We start from the raw sequence: 6,262 nt of genomic DNA on the forward strand, positions 1-6,262 counted from the left end.
AATGTTTTGTTTAGAAAAGAAAAAAGTCAGGGGAAATTGAATAAGCCCTCTGTATCCCCACCTTTTGTACATAAAATCATTGTATCCATTTAAATAAATTATGTCTTTATTTTTTTAAGTGCTGATTTTACAGGAAAATAAACTAGCCATCCTAGTTTATTAAATGTTAGACAAAATTATATTGTAGCCTGGTGTGTGCATGGCTGGGTGTGAAGAATTAGTATAGTAACCCATATGCAGCTGCCTGGATGGACCTGTAATATGAAAGATGTAGTCTACCACACAGCAATGCCTGGGATACAGGTTTTTTTCTGCCAAGAGCTAAAGGCCAAAGTCTATTTATCAGCCCAGAAGGCTGGAGATGTTTTGGTTGAAGTCTTACTCAGCATATTCCTCTATCGAGTAGTAACTTCTTTTCTTTATTTGAAAATGTATAATTTAATACCTCATATTGCTACAATGTTTTTATTCAGGGTGGATCCAAGTTTTGGGAAGCCTGTAGCTCATACAATTTTTGTAATCCTCATTAACAAAAAGAATAGAAAATTACAAATACAAAACTAGGTACAAAAGAGAATATTTATTTATGATGCAAAAATAAATTTCAACACATTACACATTTTAAGAAGCTGAAAAATATCACAAAATCCAGGAAAACATCATATTTTTATTAACCCCTGTCATACCTGTATCATATTTGTTTCCTGCATTTTTTGACTACATGCTCTTTGATCAGTTTTGTAATGCCATTTGTATAGAGAGTTTAAAAAGATAATTCAGCATTTCTTCTCATTGATTTACATTTTTATTTATTACTGATAGTCAGGATGCATAAAACATGCAACTCTACATACAGATATCCTGTTTCCAGTACTGACTGAAACAACCTTATAAATACAGGAATTCTGATTAATACTCTTTTGTGCAATCCCTGTCAAAAAAGAAAAAAACAAACCATCTGGTCTATGTTCCTTATCAAGTGTGTTTCTGAGAGAAGAGACATTCTGTTTTGACTTGTCTATGATAAGGCTTACTATTCTCAGGGTTAGGTCTGAACATTTCACTGACCATACATTTCTGTTTTGGGGAGCAATGGAATGTGTTTCTGTTATGATATGTCCTCTGACCATACCTAGAAGAGTTTCATTTCAATAATTAAAATGTCTAATCCTGTGTAGGAATCAACTCTGTGGACTCCATCCAGGCTAGAGCTCATACCTGCTTGAGGCTTGGAAGTCTGCAGTGTGGGCAGAGGCCTCATGTCTTTTGCAAGATGTAATTTCTGACCCGCCCACCCTGGAGTGGTACCTGGGGAAAATGAAAAATGCACAGCTTGCCTGGCTGCAGGTGTCATTTTGGCATTGGAACTTCTAGGTGACTGTATGCTCTGCTGACTCTCTCATGGGTGATTTTGTGGATTATTTTGGAGAACTCTCAGGGCATCTTGTAATGCAGGATATGAAACCACAAGCAGTCACTTTCAGTGCGTTGTTCTCTGGCCTTCTCAGCTACCTCTACCAACTTCCTCTTCTAGTTCATTTTACCCCTCCTGATGGCCTTCTTGGGCAAAGTATCCTTCAAGTGGCTTCAGGGCAGTTGCCTCTGTGGATCCCATTCTTAGTCCCTGGGAAAAGTGCACACTGGAGGAGTGAGCTGCTCCCATTGAAACTTCTCAGGGAATTCCCTGGTGGTCCAGTGGTTAGGAGTTGGTGCTTTCACTGCCATGGCCCCAGGTTCAATCCCTTAGTTGGGGAACTAAGATCCCTGCACAGTGTAGCCAAATAAATAAATAAGAAACCTCTCTCTCTCTCTGGTCTCAGGTTTTTGAAGGCACAGTCTCTTTCCTGTATAAGCCCTTTTCTCCCAGACACCAGAAGACATATTCTATCCATGTGCTCTCCTTGATGCCAAGCACCTCTCACATGGAAAAAGATAAGGGAGATGAAACTTCTTTCTGTCACCATGGGATAGAGAGAAGCATCCCAGCATCCTCATGGGAATGCTCTCTCTCTCTCCATTTAGTTGTAGTCACTCATAGCCAAGAGAAGGGTGAAGGATTCCTGCTAGCAGAACTGATTTTAAAATCACTTAGTAAATTCAGCATTGGTGCTTTAGCACCTCGGTCTAGGTTATAAGGCTATTTGCCATTTTATTCTATTTTCTTCAGCTGGAACTAAGAAAAAAGCAGTTCCAGCTTAACACCATCTTACAGAAGCATATATATCTCTATCCATTATTTTTTCTTTTACTCAGTCAAGATTATATCAAATATTACTGGCCTTGTACCACTGAAATTCACCTCGAGAAAGCCCCTACTGAGTATTCCCTTCACCCCTAATCTAGTTGCTGTTTTTCTTGTCCTCATTGCTCAGGACTGTGTCTTACCATCAGTCATAGTTCTGTCAATTTCTGACCTAGCACCATGTTGCTTGTCATACTCCTTAACAGGTATACAAAGGTTTCTCATGTCACACAACTTACTGAATCTCAGGAGTTTTCTTTGCAGTCATACAAGGTGAAATGTTTGGGTGGTGGTGATGGTGGAAATGGTAGTACTGGTGGTGGAGATGTTGATGAAAGTGGTGGTGTTTGAAGTGTTTGTGGTTGTAGTGGTAGAGGTGGTGGTGGTTTGGTGGAAGTGGAGGTATTGGTGGAGGTGGCGGTGATGGAGGTGGTGGGCTTGGCAGAGGTGGAGGTAAAGGCAGTGGTGGTATTGAAGGTGGAGGTGAAACCTGTGAGGCTGCAGCAGAGTGAACACAAAACAATCCTGAAGAAATCTTCTGTGCTCCAGCGTGCACCTCCACAGAGCACTGTCTCCACTGAGTATGCGCTCATAGTAAAACAGTGACAAACTGTAGCAGGAAATGAATTATATGAAGGAGAGTCAGTAGAGAACACAAATGGGAGAATTTGCCTACCAAGACCCAGATTTAAGACCTAAAAGAGACCTGGGAAGGACAGAATTGAGATCATAGAAAGAGAATATTGAAAAAAGAACTCACTTAGTCCTGAACAGAATGAATAAAGACAAATCCATACCTAGTTGTACTGTAGTGGAATTTCCACATTTCAAAAACAGAGGAAATCAGAAAGCCACTGAGATACATGACAGATTGGTGAAAGGAGGCCGGCGGGCTTTCAAGGACTGTGGCTCCTAGAAGACCAGGAAATAGAGATTCAAGAAGAAAAATGGAATCAGACCTTACAAGTGCTGGGGGAAAACTAACTCCTGGGCACAAAAGATATTTTCAGGCACAGAGATTCTTCAAGTGTGGACACTAGACAAGGTGTCCATTTGAATATAAAAAATAACTATAGCTTGAACTTTAGCAAAAAAAAAAAAAAAAAAGAAAAAAGAAATTCATCTGAAAGGAAGAGAGTGGACACTGAAAATGAAGAAGAAAGAGCTCCATGAACATGTTGAAAAATTCAAATATGTATTAATTAAAAATAATAACATTAAAAACTGATCTGGGTAGGTTTTTTTTTGGCATTGCAGTAAGCTTTTATTTGTGGCAATTCAAAACATTTATTAATACTGTACAAAAAGAGTATGTCAGTATTTTGAGATAATATTAAAAATGTAGTTTATAGAGATGGGTCAATCTGATGAGTACATAGAGGAAGAAATAATCTCATATTTTCTAATTTCCAGCAGAGATTAAAATTATTCCCAAAGACACATTCAAGTTTTGATGTGATTCGCAGACAAAACTCATCACGAAAATTTTTAAGAAAGGTCATTACTTTCTTTTCCTCAAAAATGATTTGTGTGGAGACACTGTAATGCTTCCCTGTCCTTAAGTCTCTTTTGAGAATATTTATTTTATGAAACTACAGTAAGAAAAAAAAAACCTGTCCAATGGAGCAATGCTTATGTTCCAAAATTAGAAGAATTCTGAAGCTCTCCAAGTGGAAAACAATCTGAAATTGAATTATCCAAGGCACCATGGTTTTATTAATACTCATAAAATAAAAAAGGAGATTCCTTGAGAGAAATTCAAAATCAACATCTGTGGCAACTACTCACTAGTTATATAAATAAATAAAATTAGTTGTATTTCAAAAAAATAGGAAACATATAACGAAGTACCTGCTTTAAACTGATTCTTAAGTCAGACGACTTTTCTATCTAGGTGAAAAAATAGTGAAAGGAAATATCCAGCTTATTTTTGATAAAAGATTAATCTAGTGTCTCTTTATGAAATTGTTATTATTTATTACAGAAAGGTTAATATTTGTGACTTCTCTATTCAGCAATGTGGTTGAAGAGTAAAATTACCTTGCTGCAGATTTCAGTTATTTGCATTTATTTTTTAAAAGGTGGTAAAACTAAAATATTAGGAAACGATAAATATAGGACTTTATAGGGAACAAATTCTGAGAGTCCTATATTCTATGGGGCCAGAAAAGAGATCTCTATTAGCTTTCAACAGTGTTAAACAACCATGTTAAACAGCTAAAAATAATCTCTCAAAGAATACAAATGGGATATATAACTTCCAAACCAGTTGGAATAGCATGGGAACAAAGAAAAGTTATTAATAAAATGGAAAACGGGGAAGGAGATGGGCAAGGAAGCCAAGAAGATGCTGGTGAGCAAACATGTAAGTGAGATGGTGGCAATCACTCCAGGTGGTCAGTGGCAAGGCCAGGTGTGGGCTGGGGGAGGCTGTCTCCTACAGCACCGGGGTGAGCCCCAGTTCAGTGTGACATGGTGGTCCTGGAGCCTCACAGGAGGGGCAGGAAGGAGAGGCCCGGGAGACACAGCAACGAGTAGATTCATTGGCCCACTGTGTTGGGTTTGACTCATGTCTCCATTTAACACAACCATCCTTTCTTCCAGCTCTTGTTCTTATTTCCAAACCAGCACATTGTCTCTGGACATCCCTGCAGGCCCCTTAGGGTCTGGTCTATTGCTGGGTCCACAGTCAGCTTAGATTGATGGATAATCAAGCCAGTCTGACCTGAGAGAGCATGGTATATTTTCCACTTTTCAGAGGAGATGAGCCACACACAGTATAAATGTACTGTCTATTCTCTGCTCATCTGTGCTTCCTGGGGGGTTGCACCACCCCTGAAGTTTCAGAAATAAATGTATGCTAAATGTGGATGAAAAGCAAAGAACTATAGGATGAAAAGCAAAGAACTTTGGTGCCTGTGAGATAAATGAATTCCTTTCTGCTCACTTTTTCAAGTAGTCATAGAATTAAACATTTCTTTTAAGCACATGAACTCTATAACCCACATAAGGCACAGCCTGTTCCTATTTTAGGATGCTATTTGAAATCTATTCCATCAAAGGATAAACCTTTTGCTTCCTTGCTGAGTCCATTTCATCTTATCTATTTGTTTTTTTCTTTTGAAAAGAGTCAAAGCAGAGGCTGGAATAAGCACCTCTCTGCTTGACCCTCTTTTCTTACATTGCAAAATATCCTTCTTGTTCTTGCCAACCTGGAGTGAGAAGAAAAGAAACTCGGTCCTTCAGTGGAAAGAGGCTAGACTACTGGGGAGAACCCTGAGCTGGATTTAAAGAGACAGTCTTGACAAACCTCTGTAGGTTCTGAGTGATCCATTGAAGTGACTGAGGGCACACAGTATTGGGGTATGTGGTATTTATGCCCTGGAGGGGGCTCTACATGTCAGCTCCCCTTCAGCATTTCCATATGAGCCCCACTAGCCTTCCCTGTGCCCCTGCCTGACAGCAGGACTCAGCCATTTGTTCTTTCCCCACACACAACACACAAGCTTCTCCCTCATAAGCCTTAAATGTCTTTCTTGCAGACCCTTTTTCCTTCCCTTCCCTTCTTTTCCCTTCCCTTTCCGCCCTCCCTCCCTTCCTTCCTTCCTTTTTTCCCTCCTTTCTTTGAATTGTATTTTATTGTGGTAAGAACACTTAATATGGGATTTCCCTTTTAACACATTTTCCACTGTGCAATGCAGTGTCATTGTCTCAGCCATGATGCTGTGCAGCCCATCTCCAGAACTCATTCATCCTGCTTGGCTGAAACTTTATGTCTCTTGGTTAGTGACTCCCCATTACCCACCACCCCCCAAGCCCTGGCAGCCACCATTCCACTCTTCGATTGTATGAATTTGACTACTTTAGATCCCTCATGTAACTGGAATATACAGCATTTGTCCTTCTGTAACTGGCTTATTTCACTGAGCATAATGTCCTCAAGGTTCATCCATGTGGTCACATATTGCAAAATTTCCTTCTTTTTTAAGACTAGATAATATTCCATGTAAGTATATACCA

Source organism: Pseudorca crassidens, chromosome 1 (assembly GCF_039906515.1).
Source record: "Pseudorca crassidens isolate mPseCra1 chromosome 1, mPseCra1.hap1, whole genome shotgun sequence".
Taxonomy (NCBI): Eukaryota; Metazoa; Chordata; class Mammalia; order Artiodactyla; family Delphinidae; genus Pseudorca; species Pseudorca crassidens.